Source organism: Schistocerca cancellata, chromosome 2 (assembly GCF_023864275.1).
Source record: "Schistocerca cancellata isolate TAMUIC-IGC-003103 chromosome 2, iqSchCanc2.1, whole genome shotgun sequence".
Classification (NCBI taxonomy): Eukaryota; Metazoa; Arthropoda; class Insecta; order Orthoptera; family Acrididae; genus Schistocerca; species Schistocerca cancellata.
In genome coordinates this window covers 1,062,871,567-1,062,890,796 of record NC_064627.1, presented here as the reverse complement: position 1 = coordinate 1,062,890,796, position 19,230 = coordinate 1,062,871,567, and the positions used below count along the sequence as shown (strand labels likewise).

The following is a 19,230-nucleotide window of genomic DNA, read 5'->3' as shown; positions in this document are numbered from 1 at the left end:
GAATTCGTTGAATGCTTCTCTCATTGCTCTCTTTACGCTCTTTTTCGCTTCGTTCAGCTTTTCCTTATCAGCTATGATTCGACTACTCTTAAACCTATGATGAAGCTTTCTTTGTTTCCGTAGTACCTTTCGTACATGATTGTTATACCACGGTGGATCTTTCCCCTCGCTTTGGACCTTAGTCGGTACGAACTTATCTAAGGCGTACTGGACGATGTTTCTGAATTTTTTCCATTTTTGTTCCACATCCTCTTCCTCAGAAATGAACGTTTGATGGTGGTCACTCAGATATTCTGCGATTTGTGCCCTATCACTCTTGTTAAGCAAATATATTTTCCTTCCTTTCTTGGCATTTCTTATTACACTTGTAGTCATTGATGCAACCACTGACTTATGATCACTGATACCCTCTTCTACATTCACGGAGTCGAAAAGTTCCGGTCTATTTGTTGTTATGAGGTCTAAAACGTTAGCTTCACGAGTTGGTTCTCTAACTATCTGCTCGAAGTAATTCTCGGACAAGGCAGTCAGGATAATGTCACAAGAGTCTCTGTCCCTGGCTCCAGTTCTGATTGTGTGACTATCCCATTCTATACCTGGTAGATTGAAGTCTCCCCCTATTACAATAGTATGATCACGAAACTTCTTCACGACGTTCTGCAGGTTCTCTCTGAGGCGCTCAACTACTACGGTTGCTGATGCAGGTGGTCTATAGAAGCATCCGACTATCATATCTGACCCACCTTTGATACTTAGCTTAACCCAGATTATTTCACATTCGCATTCGCTAATAACTTCACTGGATATTATTGAATTCTTTACTGCTATAAATACTCCTCCACCATTGGCGTTTATCCTATCCTTGCGGTATATATTCCATTCTGTGTCTAGGATTTCGTTACTGTTCACTTCCGGTTTTAACCAACTTTCCGTTCCTAATACTATATGCGCACTATTTCCTTCAATAAGAGATACTAATTCAGGAACCTTGCCCTGGATACTCCTGCAGTTTACCAATATTACGTTAACTTTTCCTGTTTTTGGTCTCTGAGGACGGACGTTCTTTATCAACGATGATAATGTCCTCTCTGGTAAGCCGTCAGGTATTTTATCGTTTCGCCCAAGGGGGGGTCCCTCTAACCTAAAAAACCCCCGTGTGCACGCCACACGTACTCTGCTACCCTAGTAGCTGCTTCCGGTGTGTAGTGCACGCCTGACCTGTCTAGGGGGGCCCTACAGTTCTCCACCCAATAACGGAGGTCGATGAATTTGCAACCATTATAGTCGCAGAGTCGTCTGAGCCTCTGGTTTAGACCCTCCACACGGCTCCAAACCAGAGGACCGCGATCGACTCTGGGCACTATGCTGCAGATATTAAGCTCAGCTTGCACTCCGCGTGCGATGCTGGTTGTCTTCACCAAATCAGCCAGCCGCCGGAAGGAACCAAGGATGGCCTCAGAACCCAAGCGGCAGGCGTCATTCGTTCCGACATGTGCTACTATCTGCAGCCGGTCACACCCAGTGCGTTCAATAGCTGCCGGAAGGGCCTCCTCCACATTACGGACGAGACCCCCCGGCAAGCACACCGAGTGCACACTGGCATTCTTCCCCGACCTACCCGCTATTTTCCTGAGGGGCTCCATAACCCGCCTAACGTTGGAGCTCCCTATAACTAATAGGCCCGCCCTCTGTGACTGTCGGGACCTTGCCGGAGAATCGGCCACTGGCCCAACAGGCGAGGCATCCTGTGGTGGCTCGGAAACGATGTCATCACCACTAGGAAGCACCCCGTACCTGTTGAAAAGGGGTAAGTCAGCTGCCACGCGGCCAGATCCCACCTTCGCCTTTCGGCCAGGCACGCGAGAGCCCACCACTGTCCGCCATTCACCCTGGAGTGATGGCTGACCGGTAAGATGCTCACTGCCGGAAGACGCAGCGACATCAGGGGTTCCATGTGATTCCAAGGCCACCGAAGTAGGCCTAGGTCTCACCACAGTTGCCCCAACGCCACTACGAGCCGACGCCTGCGCCTCGAGCTCGATGAGCCTAACAGACAAAGCCTCCACCTGCCCCCGAAGAGTGGCCAATTCTCCTTGCGTCCGCTCACAACAACCACAGTCCCTACACATGACTATGTTTACCCTACCCTATACGGTGACAAATTCCCAAGATAATCTTCTGATGAGCTACTCTGATAATCAAGAAACACTCACTGAAATACGAGACGCGAAAACTACGCTAGGTTTTCCCAGAAAAACTATTTAAAAGCTAAGCGCAGCAAATAAGTACAAAAACGCTTTATACAAACAGTACTGTGCTGCTGCTGGTGCTCTCGCTGTCACAAGACAACTGCTGATTCAAGTGACTAGTGGCTAACGGCCGCGAAACAAACAAATGACGGTTTTAGGGCGCTTTCTGTTCTAAACGATCAAGAAAACACTAAGAAATCTAACACGAAAACTACGTAAAGTTTTATCAAGAACTGTTAGTTACTATGCAGAGCAGATAAACACAAATAGAATCCCTTCCTTAGTGGAAGGTCGTAAACAAAATGCAAAATAAACGCTTTATACAAACAGTACTGTGCTGCTGCTGGTGCTCTCGCTCTCGCTGTCACAAGACAATATATATAATTTGTACAAAGTTATATTTTTAACAGTTTAGTATTCCGTATCAGTAAGATCATTATAACGACTGCTTGGATTTGATAAGAATCGGAAGTTATCCAGTCGCCTTCCACAGCAAATAGCTATCCTGTCGCGAAGAACATACTGTAATTCTCGCCGCGCGGGATTAGCCGAGCGGTCTCGGGCGCTGCAGTTATGGACTGTGCGGTTGGTCCCGGCGGAGGTTCGAGTCCTCCCTAAGGCATGGGTGTGTGTGTTTGTCCTTAGAATCATTTAGGTTAAGTAGTGTGTAAGCTTAGGGACTGATGACCTTAGCATTTAAGTCCCATAAGATTTCACACACATTTTAACAACTGTAATTCTCAGGGACTGTGCAGAAGGTCAGTCACACTGGAAGGAGGGTTTGACACCGTAGTTCTCCAAAACAGAAACCTTCCAGCGCTCGCTAGTTCCCTGCAAGGGAATGACAATAAAAACGTAAGGTGAACAGTTCTTCTCAACATCGTATGCGGAATCGGCCCTCGAACAAGAACACGCGAACCACTGTCAGGGAAAGAGCAGAGTGGCATTCTAAGTTGGAATTCGTCAGTTAAACAGGTTGAACTAATACGGAATGAATTCATAACGACCAAAAGAACCAGCTAATCTGGTAATATTTGTTTAGCTTTTGTTTCTGTTGAATGACGTTTTGTAGGACCGACTGTTGCTTGCTCTTTCTGATGTCTTTTCTAAATATCAGATAGAGAAGCTACTGTTCCTTATAGTATGACGAGTACAGGTTGTGGAGAGATACCTCGCTACTGATACATCTTTCACGTAAATTGCTTTGAGTAGTGCGGGCAAAAACAGCACGATGAGCAAATGACGCGTCCAATACATGACATCTCTCGATGCGCGTGGTGCCTTTGGACATTCAGAAAGGTAACAGTGAAGCAGGAGAAAGTGTGAAAAATAGTGCATATGATTATATGCCAGGAAATATACCAAGCGTTCATAATACGACAAATAAACGTAAGCACAGAGCATCAACTAATCTGCCACCAACAGCGTTTATCTCACATAAAAGTAATGAGAATAACATGAGACATGTTAGGGTCTGTAAAGAGGCACATGCGGATGGCAAAAGGAATGGGAGAGAATATCGCTAAATTTTGTTGCCACGTAATGCGCCCAATGCTTTATTCAGTGGCTTGCGGAGCAAGGGATGATTCATTGCCCTACCACTGGGTTTTATGCAAACCGCAACGACTTCAAATATCATGCGCAAGATTTTTCTATTCTGTGGCTAGCTACGCACAAACTATTAGTCCTACAGAAAAAAATGAACAGGACATTTCTGTTGGAAATTTAATGTAGGTAAATTTTGTACTGGGGTATAAAAGTGACCTCCAAACGCGTTTTTCTTGAATAACTCGAAAACTGTGTCTCCTAGCGAAAACGTATCCCAGTACACAGTTTGGGTGTAACGAGCGAGAGAATATGAAAATCTTGCACATGATATTCGAAGGCGCTCCGAGTTGCATAAAACCGTTTGGAAGGGGCAGCTGAATCACCCTGTCTATACAGGGTGTTTCAAAAATACTTTCACGAACTTTGTGGGACAAATTTCTTGCACCAGTACAAGAAAACATGTCTCTGAACATGGATTCCAAAATGTGTACGTTAAGAGCTATGAGCATTTGTTGAGTAGAAGAGATGTCTTTCACAGTAATGAAGATGAAGAACTGCTCGTATCTCTCAAGGTAAGCACTGAAGGGCACATGTTCACTCTTATTTTTATTTTTTTAGTGTAAAAACCCGTCCGCAAAGTTTGTAAAATTATTTTTGAAATACCCTTCATATAAGATGCTTCAAAGTCTTTGCATCGAACTTCAAGTGCCGGTCGGTGTGGCGCTAGAGTCTGGAACCGCGAGACCGCTACGGTCGCAGGTTCGAATCCTGCTTCGGGCATGGATGTGTGTGGTGTCCTTAGGTTCGTTAGGTTTACGTAGAACTGAGTTGTAGGGGACTGATGAAAGCAGTTAAGTCCTATAGTGCTCAGAGCCATTTGAACCAAACTTCATGTGGTCTTAGATCACGTCATGCAGAACAACTTTAGTTAGAGACGGAATCTTCGATGAGGCGTCCCCCGACACTAAATGCCTTTTTATTAAATTCGCCGGCCCTGGGACGACACATTCCATCGAATTACCAAGGTCTACTAACCAAGTGTGCTGCATGTCCATAGTACCTACCCCAGTAAATTGATAACATTGGTTTTGAACGGTTCAAATGGCACTAAGCACTATCGGACTTAACATCTGAGGTCATCAGTCCTCTAGACTTAGAACTACTTAAACCTAACTAATTTGAAGACGTCACACACATCCATGCCCGAGGCAGGATTTGAACCTGCGACTGTAGCGGCAGCGCGGTTCCAGACTGAAGCGCCTACAACCGCTCGGTCACAGCAGGCGGCCATTGGTTTTGAACAAGAAAACATTACAAAGAAATGTCTCTAAGTGGAGAAAGATATTTTAGAAGCGATTCAGAAACTTTAATTTTGCATTGTCTACCAGTTTCCACGAGAAGCAGATGAGTGGATTATAGGCAATACACACTGCACACTCAAGCCGCAGGGTGCCAACGCCCTGCAACCTCTAAGGGCCACAACCAGTTATAAAAGACACCCAGCGACGCCAGGGAGCATCAGCGGAAATAGTGTATGTCACAAAAGATGTTCTCCATGACGTAATATCTCACCCCCATCCGTTTGTTGCTCAAGTGTCCAGACACCCTTTATAGAGGAATACCAATTTTATACTTGCAATGTAACTGTGTTAGAACCAAACTAGAAACCTATATTTGCATCACTTTCGGTGACAGGTAGCATAAATTGCACATTTTACGTTTCCCTCGTGTCACTGCGCTTTTGTTTGCAGTTGTGGATTGAAAATGCTACCGCGGAGTGGTAGCGTAGGACAGAAGGCTTTGTAGTGTATTAGGAACAGGAGGTAGATCTAAGGGCAGGGCGGTAACTGCCGTTGGCCTTCTCAGCACGGCAGCTGCAAACACGGAAGTGGGGGAGCCGTTCCGGCACTTGGTGGGCTTCTTCAGGGCCCGACTGCCGGCGACGGTTCGTGCTCTGACCTGGGGACTCCCTGCCGGCAACACTTCGAAGCCAGGCCTGCGAGCACAGGCAACGGGCACTTCCTAAGCAAGCGATGCCGCAGTTGCGCCAAGTTACAAGACACATGTGAAGAGCGGGACTGATGAGCTACGAAGTACACTGACGGAAAAACAATCGCAGCACAAAGAAGAAATTGTGCAACATAAAACGAAGGTTAGCAGGCGAGTTTCTACATCTCAAAGATGATGTCTATTCTATTCTATCGCATAAATGTGGCGCTAGCAGCGTCATTAGAGGACGCAAATCAAATTTGCTTTAAATACATGGTGTAAAGGTCGTGAGCGTTAGTTACGTTTGAGTATAGACGAGGTAGTTGACGTTGGTTAAGAATGCCTTTAAGGGGCTCCGGAAAGGCTCAAAATCATGAAAAGTTCAATTTTTACTTTTTTGCGTTTTCTGAATCTGCAGACTATTACCTTTTAATAGATATATAATTTATTCAATTCAATTCCAAAGACTACAACTATTTTTAAATTTTTTTTTGAAATGTGTTCTACATGGGCGACGGCGAAGTAGGAAGACATTATGTGACACACCCAGAGAGGTACGTTACGCAACGGCGCGTAAGATAGCGGGAAGAAACGTGGGTAAAAGAGATAACAAGAGCTTTTAAATTCAACAAAGTTATTATTCCCAAACGATACCAAACATCTGCTTCAAAAGCAACGAATATGTCGTACCAAATCCCTTAAAGCCAAGTGTGTTCAAGTAGTCGCTGCGTCAACATTCGTATTATATCTATCTTGAGCATGCAGGAAAGCTATCTGAAAAGGCAGGTCGACGCAGACTAGAAGGAAAAACTCATTGCGGCGAGTCTCAGAACCTTTCGGATTAAGTGTGATGTACAGCATTCAAACATCACACGAAACGCGACGGTAATCGCAGAGGAATGCGACGGCTAAAACAGAGACATTAAAAAACTGCTGTAGACATTTCTGTGTGTACAGAGAGACTTTTCCTGAGTATTATGTCTTTCAAGAACTGAAGTATCTCATCAGTTTCTGAGCGCCGAGTTTTATCAGTAATTTATCCAACGCTTACGTGTCAACTTCATTCCAGCTTTGCGTTTTCTTATCGACTTCTCTATCCTCTAACAGCTCATAAATTTACCAGTAAATCCCAGATTCTCTATAGAATCTAACTCCCACGTATAAAACAGCTTCAAACGTCTGATTACAAAAGAGTTAATGTTTTAAATATTTGACGCGAAGTATGTAAGCAAGTAAATGTTTAGAAAAGCACACATGAAAATGGGAATCACTTCCCGAAACGTGTCGCGCAACATATAAATAAAAGTAAATCGTGACTAGTAACAGGAAAGTTATTTATAAACAAATCTGTCTTTCAGAAAAGTCTTGAAATTATGAACTTCCTAGCAGATTAAAACTGTGTGCCGGACCGAAACTCGAACTCGTGACCTTTGCGTTTCGAGGGTAAGTGCTCTACCATCTGAGCTACCCAAGCAAGAGTCACGGCCCGTCCTCACAGCTTTACTTCTGCCAGTAATTCGTCTCCTACCTTCCAAGCTGTGAGGACGGGGCGTGAGTCTTGCTTGGGTAGCTCAGATGGTAGAGCACTTGCCCGCGAAACGCTAAGGTCACGAGTTCGAGTTTCGGTCCGGCACACAGTTTTAATCTGCCAGGGAGTTTCATATTAGCGCACACTCCGCTGCAGAGTGAAAATCTCATTCTCTTGAAATTACGTTTAAAGTTTGTTAGAAGCCGCTACGTGCTCTCATTACGAAAAGCTTTATGATCACAGTGTAGGTGATTTCCAATCCGTTTTAATCAAAAGGTGTCTGTGAAGGTAGTTTTTAAATCTTCTGTTTAAACGCTGTTATGTTAAAGTAGTATTCACAAAGCATGTTCACCATACGACAAGTAGGTTTGTACTTACGTAAGATCTGGAGGGAAGTCCCTTCGCTACGAAACCTGCGTGTAAGGAACAGATCAGGTGATTTGACGGTGGTACCGAAAGGAATCTTCGAGCCAGAGTCAGATGGTGGCAAGCACGCAAACTGTTCTTACCCAGTGTGTTGAAGGAGGCTAGAAAGCCGGCCGGTGTCGCAAAGCGGTTAAAGGCGCTACAGTCTGGAACCGCGCGAGCGCTACGGTCGCAGGTTCGAATCCTGCCTCGGGCATGGGTGTGTGTGATGTCCTTAGTTTAGTTAGGTTTAAGTAGTTCTAAGTTCTAGGGGGCTGATGACCTTAGAAGTTAAGTCCCGTAGTGCTCAGAGCCATTTGAACCATTTTTGAGGCTAGAAAAGCACCCAAACTGAATAGTAATGCCTCGGACGTGGAAGATAACTCGCTAATTATTCTTGTTATTTATTGTTAGGCTCTGAATCACAAAAATCTGCCACCAACTGACAATTTTCAGAGTCTTAATACAGCAAGAGCCATGAGTAAGTGTGGCGCCTGTAATTCAGCCGCAAAAGACCGCCACTGCTACCACCTGCATTTCAAGCCAAAGTTTAGTACCGTATTGACTTGCATGGACCAATTATTTGCTTCATTTGCAAACAATAATTGTTTTGAGTTCAAATTGGTGTGGAGAACTTTGAATTACTCCTTAGTCTTTTACCTAGAGAGGATCCTTTTCTTAGAGCTTCAATGTATCTTAGTGTCCTAGTTTATTGAACTCAAAGTAATTCTTGTTTCAACTGTGTTCGTTAACTTTTGTGGAACAGTAAAACTCTTTTAAGTGTTCAGTTAGTTCTGTTTCTAAAACACTGCACGTAACTTTTCATAAAGAAACAGTTAAAAGTTTTGTAAACGCAAATAAAAGAAGTAATTGCTTCACTTAAAAGTCATCCTTACTAAAATCTATTCAGTATTAAAAGTAGCTGAATAAAACAGTGAGCCGGCCGCGGTGGTCTAGCGGTTCTAGGCGCTCAGTCCGGAACCGCGCGACTGCTACGGTCGCAGGTTCGAATCCTGCCTCGGGCATGGATGTGTGTGATGTCCTTAGGTTAGTTAGGTTTAAGTAGTTCTAACTTCTAGGGGACTGATGACCACAGATGTTAAGTCCCATAGTGCTCAGAGCCATTTGAACCAATAAAACAGTGACCGAAACAAATGGTTGTTGGCCATTGCCGTTTACGGGCCAACGTAATGAATACCTGCCGCACAGGTCTGTAAAAACATTTCTATTCCTCTATTTGTGTTTATAAGTGTTCCCTCATTGTGTCTTTTCAGAAGTGTTTGGTTCGGACCTCTGATGATATAACAGTTTCCATGTCGCCTTGTTAAATGTTGAGCCAATATAATAATTAATATTAGAGTAAAAGTATTTAAAACGTGTAACATCAATTTTAATAAGATTTATGTTCTTAAGGATTAAATGGCTGCAGCTGTTCAGATTATGACATTCAGGAACGCCATGCTTTATTTATTGAATTCTCCCTGAGAAAACATGTAGTAGTCAGATCAGTTAATATAACTGTTTAAAGATCATTTCTATGTCAGTTTTTTCAATAACTGAATGGTAGAAGCTCCTCATGTCCAAACAACAGTAGCTGTGCTCCTTCCCTATGTAGCTACACTGTGCAATGAATATTAGCTCTCTTGCGTTCAACACAGAAAGAATAGGTTAGTGAGAGATAATTTGTTGCCACAACATTTTACGTTTACATCTGTGTTGACCATAACAAACTGCTGTTCCAATAATTGCTAGATTGTAAAGTCCTACACAGTAATTGCTTTTCTTAATGAACAGTATAATTTTCGGTACCACTTTGCCTAATTAGGCCAGAGACTGCTTTTCTTTCCTTTAACTACAGTTTACTTTACAATTACCACAACCCCGGTTCGATTCCCACTAGTTCAAGTACTGCTCTCTGTCAAAACATCTTTCAAGTAACCTTGCCCATTAGCGTAAGTTTACAGTCAAAACTTAAATTCCTGTCATAGAAGTAACATTACCGGCAACTTGCTCCTGTAGCGCTAGAGGAAGTGTTATACTCGTCTTTGCGCGCAACAGGACTTTTTAGCAGTCGATAGTGTTATAAGATGATGTTCTTTCCGCGAAATACTACTGAGAAAATTTTGAGAATCGGCATTTGAAGCTGACTGCAGAACGATTCTACTGCCACCAACATACATTTCCGTTTCAGGGCGTTGCTGCAGCGTGTATGCAACGTAGCGCGACTCCGATGCGGATATATAAGCACCGACATGCAGGCAAGGGATTAGTGCGGCATTCGTGTCTTTCCGACGTGCGTGCGGTGAATGAAATATGGTGAAGTTATTACCAAATGCGTCCAAACAGGACCAACGAGCTGTTGAACTTTTTTTGGCTGTCGAAGGACAAACACTGGTGTACATCCATCGAAGAGTGAAGAATGTATATGAGGCAGCATGATTGTCGAAAACAACCGTAGTGGAATGTTGTGAAAAGTTCAGTGCTGATCGCGATTCGGCGTAAACGCCGGTCGATCTGGGAGATAGTCGACACCCGCCCTATAATCGCAATCTCGCCTTCGGTCTCTTACGAAAGGCCTTGAAAGGTCGACGATGCTTGTCGGACGACGATGTGTAACAGACAGTTACGGACTTCTTCACGCAGCAGGGCACAGTGTCTTCAATTCTAACTTGATAGTATTTGCGTTAAAAGCAATATTTGCAATTCCAAAATCTAATCAATGTAAAAAAAGGAGCTGACGATACACTCTTTGCATTACTATAGTAGTTTGGTGGTTAAGATGGCTATCAGCCAAAATGGGCAAGCTTAGATCTAAACTAGGTCCCAATTTATATATTTTTTCTCTTTCAAACTACAAGTGTTGAGTAAAGTATAATTTTTTTCTTGACTCACTGCTGGGAGAAAAGAGAGTTCATCCTTCATGAAGGGAGTTAAACAGAGCACTGTTCAGTCTATCCAAGAGCTCGATGCCAACTTCAAAAATTACCGTGTACATATACGCAAGAGAGTATAGGACTTACTAGCTGACTATAATATGGCTCTGTATTGGTAATATTGTTGTAGGTCAAGCTATTGGTACTTACATGGTTCGTACTTGCAGGAATTTTTAGACAACTGACACAATACTAATCATAATGAAGCAGTGTATGACAAACAGTATTGGCCATTGGCGACAACAATTGCTAACTGGAATCATAAGAACGCAAAAAAAAAGAAAAATAAAAAGGTTCAAATGGCTCTGAGCACTATGGAACTCAACATCTGAGGTCATCAGTCCCCTAGAGCTTAGAACTACTTAAACCTAACTAACCTAAGGACATCACACACATCCATACCCGAGGCAGGATTCGAACCTACGACCGTAGCGGTCGCGCGGTTCCAGACTGAAGCGCCTAGAACCGCTCGACCACATCGGCCGGTCCATTAGAACGCAAACTGAGCCTTTTTTCCCCTTCTTCTTCTTCACCATAGCGCTTTACATTTCCGCCAGTGGAAGTAGAGGCAAAAGACTTCGGTAAAATATCATTTTATATAACTACTAATAAACTGGTGGGAACTTATAATGCAGAACACGGAGTCGACATTGCCATGCTGGTTCGTCTGTAATATTATATTTGTGCGAAGTGGTTCAGAATGCTAAAAAGGTAGGTTACACGTTAATACCGAATATAAACTTAGATGTTGGTAAATATTTTCTGAAAGTATTTACATTTCTTTATGTGGTAGTAGAACGTGGACAATGGTCAACACAAACATGAAGAAGACAAAAGCGTCTGAAATGTGGTGCTTTAGAAGAATCCTGAAGATCAGGTGGATAGATCGAATAAATAATGAAGAGGTAGTGCATTGCATCGGGGAAGAAACATCTTTACGGTAAAACTGGACTAAAAGAACGGATGAGGTGATAGGAGTGATCGTGAGGTATCAAGGACTATTTAATTTGATAGTGGAGGAAATTGTGGTGTGCAAAATATACTGCCCCATCATCCGCATCTGTACAGCATTCCGCCTCTGAGGTGCACATCATTCTCATTCTCAGAAGTCAGAATGGTCTGGGGAACACTTCACTACAAAGTCTGTACGGAAACTCAAACCGCAGTGTGGCCCAGGGGAAGTAGTGTATTTCCACTGATTTGTTTATTACGAGATTTAGTGTTTATTTACAACAAAATACACTATGTGATCAAAATATCCAGACACCCCCAAAAACATACGTTTTTCATATTAGGTGCATTGTGCTGCCATCTACTCCCAGGTACTCCAGTGGTCATTAGACATGGGGTGCTCCGCAGAACTCACGGACTTCGAACGTGGTCAGGTGATTGGGTGTCACTTCTGTCACACGTCTGTACGCGAGATTTCCACACTTCTAAACATCCCTTGGTCCACTGTTTCCGATGTGATGGTGAAGTGGAAATGTGCAGGGACACGTACGGCACAAAAGCGTAGAGGCCGACCTCGTCTGTTGACTGACAGAGACCGCCGAAAGTTGAAGAGGGTCGTAGTGTGTAATAAGCAGACATCTACCCAGACCATTACACAGGAATTCCAAACTGCGTCAGGATCCACTCCAAGTACTAAGAAAGATGGCCGGAGGTGAGAAAACTTGGATTTCATAGTCGAGCGGCTGCTCATAAGCCACACATCACGCCGGTAAATGCCAAACGACGCCTCGCTTGGTGTAAGAAGCGTAAACATTGGACGACTGAACAGTGGAAAAACGTTGTATGGCGTGACGACTCACGGTACACAATGTGGTGATCCGATGGCAGGGTGCAGGTACGGCGAATGTCCCGTGAACGTCATCTGCCAGCATGTGTAGTGCCAACAGTAAAATTCGGAGACGGTGGTGTTATGGGGTGGTCGTGTTTTTCATGGAGGGCGCTTGCACCCCTTGTTGCATTGCGTGGCACTATCACAGCACAGGCCTACATTGATGTTTTAAGCACCTTCTTGCTTCCCAATGTTGAAGAGCGATTCGGGGATGGCGACTGCATCTTTCAACACAATCGAGCACCTGTTCATAATGTACGACAATAACATCCCTGTAATAGACTGGCCTGCATAGACTCCTGACCTGAATCCTACAGAACACCTTTGGGATGCTTTGGAACGTCGACTTCGTGCCAGGCCTCACCGACCGACAACGATACCTCTCCTCAGTGCAGCACTCCGTGAAGAAAGGGCTGCCATTCCCCATGAATCCTTCCAGCACCTGATTGAACGTATGTCTGCGAGAGAGGAAGCTGTTATCAAGGCTAAGGGTGGGCCAACATCATACTGAATTCTAGCATTACCGATGGAGGGCACCACGAACTTGTAAGTCATTTTCAGCTAGGTGTCTGGATACTTTTGATCACATAGTGTAGCTTATAGATAACTGTCGTAAACCCATTGTCTTTATTGAAAAGCGGAACACAAGTTCATTTCCTAGAACGTACATCACCCAGATGGCTTCCATCGTTGGCGATGTATTACTCAAGAAGTCCGCGAAAGCTCCTCATTAAGCTGTCATTCACTTCTTGCGCAGTGGTCTCCTTCTCTTCCCGTTCTGCAGCTTTCAGTTTATTAGTATTATAGAGCCGCAGTGCAAAAACTTTGTTCTTCAGAAGACCTCATCTGGAACCGAAACAGCAGGTGATCTCGCCAATTAACAACAGTCCACTTTATTGCAACCGAGTTCACAGCTCGGCTAGAGACAAGAGAATCGTGACGCCAACTCCCGTTTTAATCTTTTATCACCCGTGTTTCGCAATCGCTATAACTAAGCTTATCTGCGCAGCACACTTCGTAGTGCCGGCGTGCCGTTTGTTCTGAAGAGGGACAACGACTGCAGAAAAGTTTCCCGTGAGTCGATACCGGCCCAGTGCAAGAAATGTGCTAAGAGCGAAATTTGTGTACTGTGGTTCTGGATGCAGTGAGCAATAGGTGAGGACTCACATCACGTTCAAGGTGTCTTGCTGGGAGCTACTGGATTCAGAAGATGATAGAATTGCCCCCGCCCCCTCCACCGGGCCTATAAAGCCACCACACAAAGACTATTCACCTATCTATGGCTGTAATTAACTTCACTCGACTGTATAGATCGTCTTCCAAACCTGTACGCTAAAAGGTCGTTGTCTGATATGCCATTGGACAGTCCACTGGAAACGTTGAGCCATATTTTTTAAAGACAACAACAGCTATCCACCCCATCCTAGCGATATGTGGCCATGATTAACAATTTCTTCATTCCGCAGCTTCACGGACATTGCTGTCTAAACGTGACAGCAGCCCATACGACCCTGAGACGGCAGTTTTCGCATCGACTACACTCACGATTCGGTGATATCCCTTGGCAGGAGAGAACACAAGATCTTTAATGCGCTAATGGGGTCAACAGCAATTCTTTTTTCACGGCGATTGTACAATATCGATGAAGTGAGTGCCGCAGTCCAGGAAGAGACAGAGGCCATTCCTCAAGAAATGATTGAGAGCGTAATGACAAGATTCTGCGGATGTCAGAAGCAAGGGATCGCCAAACGTAAACTTGTGTTTGTCTTTTCAGTAACAGACATGTGTATACCACAGTTGTAAACAATCTAAGTGAAAAAAATATGCATCACGAAGGAATTATCAGAATGGGATATATATTGGTACATTTTACGTACATGTAGAAACATATGATTACAATTTCAGAAAAACTGGATGATTTATACAAAAGAAAGAGCTTCCAAATTGAGCAAGTCAATAAGGCGTTGGCCCACCTCTGGCCCTTATGCAGGCATTAGCATTGATTGATAATAGTTGTTGGATGTACTCCTGAGGGCTGTCGTGCCAAATTCTGTCCTACTGGTGCGTTAAATCGTCGAAATCCCGAGCTGGTTGGGGGGGGGGGGGGGGGGGCGGCAGGTTGGGGCGCCCGTATGCTCCAAACTCTCTCGGTTAGGGAGACATCTGGCGAGCTTGCTAGCCAAGGTACGGTTACACACGCACGTAGAAAAGCAGTAGAAACTGCCGCCATGTGGGGGCGGGCATTATCTTGCTGAAACGTAAGTCCGGGATGGCATGCCATGAAGGGCACCAAAACGAGATGTAGAATCTCGTACCGCTGAGCTGTGAGGGTGCCGCGGATGACAACCAAAGGGGTCCTGCTACGCAATAAAATGGCACCCCAGAGGAGGAGGAGGAGATTAGTGTTTAACGTCCCGTCGACAACGATGTCATTAGAGACGGAGCGCAAGCTCGGGTGAGGGAAGGATGGGGAAGGAAATCGGCCGTGCCCCTTTCAAAGGAACCATCCCGGCATTTGCCTGAAACGATTTAGGGAAATCACGGAAAACCTAAATCAGGATGGCCGGAGACGGGATTGAACCGTCGTCCTCCCGAATGCGAGTCCAGTGTGCTAACCACTGCGCCACCTCGCTCGGTGGCACCCCAGACCATCTGCCCAGCTTGTCAGGTCGTATGGCGGCCGACGGTCAGTTTTGTATCCCACCTCCGTCCGGGACGTCTCTGGACAAGTCTTCGCTGTTCATCGGTGATCAGTTCGAAGTGGGACTCATCACTAAAGACAACTCTACTCCACTCAATGAGATTCAAGGCCCAGATGACCAGAGAAGACGTGTATGGAGAGGCTCCGGACAATGTTGGGGTAAAAACTGACTGTTGCCCGCCATATGGTGCGACAAACAGGAGTGATGGATGACCTGTGGTGTCATTTCTTTCCACAGAAGGATCCGTTCGGTTGTCATCCAAGTGACTCTTACAACACAGCGGCAAATCGACGTTGTTTTGTTGCCCTTCATGACATGCCGTCCTGGGTTTGCATTTCAGCAAGATAATGCCCGCCTCCGCGCGGCGAGAGTTTCTGCTGCTTGTCAAACTCTACCGTGGTCACCAAGGTCCCAAGATATCTCCCCAAATTAGAACGCTCAGAGCATTACGGGCAGGGTCCTTAGACTATCTCGGGATTTTGACGATCTAACGCGCCATTTGGACATATTTTGGCACCATATCTCTCAGGAAATCCAACAACTCTCTCAATCAATGCCAAGCCGAATAACTGCTTGCATACGGGCCAAGAGGTGGACAGAAGCGTTATTGACTCGCTTAATTTGTTAATCTCTCCCTCTTGAATAAAACATATCATCCCCTGATGCCAAATACCTAGGGGTCCGGATGGATAAAAAACTGCTCTTCCATCGCTATGCAGAATATGTAACCCAAAAAGGACTCAAACTTACAAAAGCGTTGTATCCAGTGTTCACCAGGAGGGAACAGAACCTCGACCACCGGATGATTGTCCACCCTTCCCTTACCTATGGCTCCACTGCCTGGGCTAGAATTAGTGCCTCCCGGACGCAGACCCTCCAGCGCCTGCAGAATAAGGTGCTTCGGTGGAGCATGCATGCCCCTCCCCTCACGATGAAAATGTAATCATTTGTTTGTCTGTACATGTACGTCACAACTACCGATTTCCGTCTCATTCGGGTACTTTCTTCGTGCTACATCAGTGTAAATATACACTAAACTTCATAATGATCAAATGGAAATGCACTACTTCCCCTTGGACCAAGCTGCGGATTGACATCCTTTACTCTCTCTGTAATGAAGTGTTCCACACACCATTCTGACTTCTGAGAATGAGATGCTACATTGTTGTGCAGGTCACACGCGGAATGCTGTAAGCGTTTTACCCATAATACTTCACTCCATTATCAAATAGTCCTAGATGGTTCGGGTTTTAAAACATATCCCTTCTTTTAGTCGAGTTTTACCGTGAATATCTTTCTTCGTCAGCTATATGCGATCTATCCGCCTAATCTTCAGCATTCTTCTAAAGCATCATATTTCAAAAGCTTCTGTCATTCTGAACTTTCCACAACTTCACACAAATATGATATTACGAACGAACCAGTAAGGCAATGTCAACTTTAGTGTTAATGTACTACAAGTTCACATAAGTTTATTATTAGTTGTATAAAAATGCTAGTTTGCCTAAATCTTTTGCCTTTACTTGTGCCGGCGGAGATCTACAGAGCTCCGATGCAAAAGAAAAATGCTCTGTTTGCGTTCTTACGTTTCCAACTAGCAATTGTTGTCGCTAGCCACCAATATTGTTTATGATACACATCCTGAACAGTATCCTGTCAGTTAATCAAAAGCCACTACAGCTGCAAACCATAACTTGAGCAAGAACAATAGTAGCACTACAGAGCCATATTACAGTCTAGACAAGTCCCGTATTCTCTTGTGTACATGTACGCCGTTATATCTCAAGTTGGCATACACCTCTTAGCTAATTTGAGCAGTGCTCTGTTTTATCGGAATGAACTCACTATCCTTTCAGCAGCGACCTACGGGGGAAAAATAGTTTACGGAACACTTGTAGTTTCCAAGAGAAAAAAAAAGTGTTAATTTTGATCGAGTGCGTTATAACCCTGACCGTTTTGAGGGACTGCGAACTTAACAAGCAAAATATTAAAGTAAAACTTTTATCCATTATGGATGGGGAATACTGCGACTGTGATAGATAACGGTTTCTTGAAATTACTGCAACCAGTCGCCTTTTCTTTTGTACTTCAATTGTTTTACAACCCCATTACCAGTTTCGAATCGCTTAGCGATTCATGATCAAATGAATCAATCATCATCAGACAATCAATAAACTTGTACCACCTGATGATGAATCGCTAGGCGGTTCGAAACCGGTACTGAGATAATAAAGGAATTGAAGAACAAAACAAAAGGCGACTAGTTGCAGTAATTTCAAGAAACCTTTAAAATACTATAGTATTACGAAGAGAGCACGGCCAGCTTTTCTTTTATACATTTTTTATATTCTGACATTACAAGAATTCCTTTTGACGCAAATATTATCAAGTTAGAATTCTTGGCTCAATGCAGAGAATTACGTAGTAAAGAGAACAATACTCCACTTAATTCTGAGGGATCACAAAAAAACAACGAGTTTATGTAAGTCTTATCTTCAGATGCATTCCGCGGCAGCGGCAGGACAGCAAATAGAGATAGGTTACGCAAAACGCTGATAACGCCGATAACGGACACGGCAGCTGCACTGCAACGGAGAAAACCGCAGGACGGGCATTTTGCACTCGTGGAATGGAAAACCGATTCAGCGAAGTCTTCACATTTTTTTATAGTCCGACTAGTACTAACGACTTTTAATTAAAGACTGAATTCGTACGTAGGTTACAAATGTATTCAGATAAATATCTTCAACGAAATCTGACTGTTAGGTTAAACAATTATTTAATAGGAAGCCCAAATAACGAGTAACAGATTTATGAGATGTATATTGAACCAACGGATACATAAAATTATAACTATATATGACGGTAGTATCTGTTCCCGAAAGAACAGTTACCGTCGATGACCATGCAGCTTTGCTAGAAATGAAATGATAATCAAATTGACACCCTAGCTGCAAGCAGGCGTTGATACACTTCATTGGGGACATGTTGAAAATGTGTGCCCCGACCGGGACTCGAACCCGGGATCTCCTGCTTACATGGCAGACGCCATGCTTTCGGAAACAGATACTACCGTCATATATAGTTAAAAATATGGGTTCCCGGCCTTTGACCTTCTTGTGCGAACGCACACGCTATGCCCGAACTCGTACGGGGCTTGGTAGATTAATCTGCCACGAGTAATGAGTATGATGGGCAAACATCTATTAGGCGCACTACAACATGTTGGGAATGTGGATCTCACGGGGGGCGTGCAAGGGATAAGTCCCTGCAGACGCACTATCCGCTGTGCCCGCGGTGGCTCAGATGGATAGAGCGTCTGCCATGTAAGCAGGAGATCCCGGGTTCGAGTCCCGGTCGGGGCACACATTTTCAACATGTCCCCAATGAAGTGTATCAACGCCTGCTTGCAGCTAGGGTGTCAATTTGATTATAATTACATAAAATTATATTAATTTAACCCACTCCCCCGCTCCCTCGCACCTTCCTTCCGATTATCTCGACACATTACTTCTCGCAATCATGAACTACGGTGTGTGGCGGAGCATGCTTCACAACTACACTGCTGGGGAAAAAAATTAGTGCACCTGGAAAGAAGACGTCGGTTTCAATCCAATGACTGCATATGCCACCTGGCACGTTGGGGATCTACATCTACACCCATACTCCGCAAGCCACCTGACGGTGTGTGGCGCAGGATACCTTGAGTGCCTCTATCGGTTCTCCCTTCTATTCCAGTCTCGTATTGTTCGTGGAAAGAAAGACTGTCGGTATGCCTCTGTGTGGGCTCTAATCTCTCTGATTTTATCCTCATGGTCTCTTCGCGAGATATACATAGAAAGGAACAATATACTGCTTGACTCCTCGGTGAAGGTATGTTCTCGAAACTTCAGCAAAAGCCCGTACCGAGCTACTGAGCGTCTCTCTTGCAGAGTCTTCCAGTGCAGTTTGTCTATCATCTCCGTAAAGCTTTCGCGATTACTAAATGATCCTGCAACGAAGCGCGCTGCTCTCCGTTGGATCTTCTCTATCTCTT

At 44.4% G+C, this 19,230-nt stretch overlaps 1 protein-coding gene and 1 non-coding gene across 2 annotated transcripts in view; one reads left to right on the top strand and one right to left on the bottom strand.

Annotated features, from left to right (window-relative positions):
- Window positions 1-19,230, bottom strand: part of LOC126149564 (cysteine-rich protein 1-like) — a 149,588-nt gene that overhangs the window by 93,859 nt on the left and 36,499 nt on the right. The window lies entirely within an intron of this gene.
- Trnat-ugu (transfer RNA threonine (anticodon UGU)) lies at window positions 18,485-18,559 on the top strand. Its single transcript has one exon. It is a non-coding gene; the product is annotated as a tRNA-Thr (tRNA).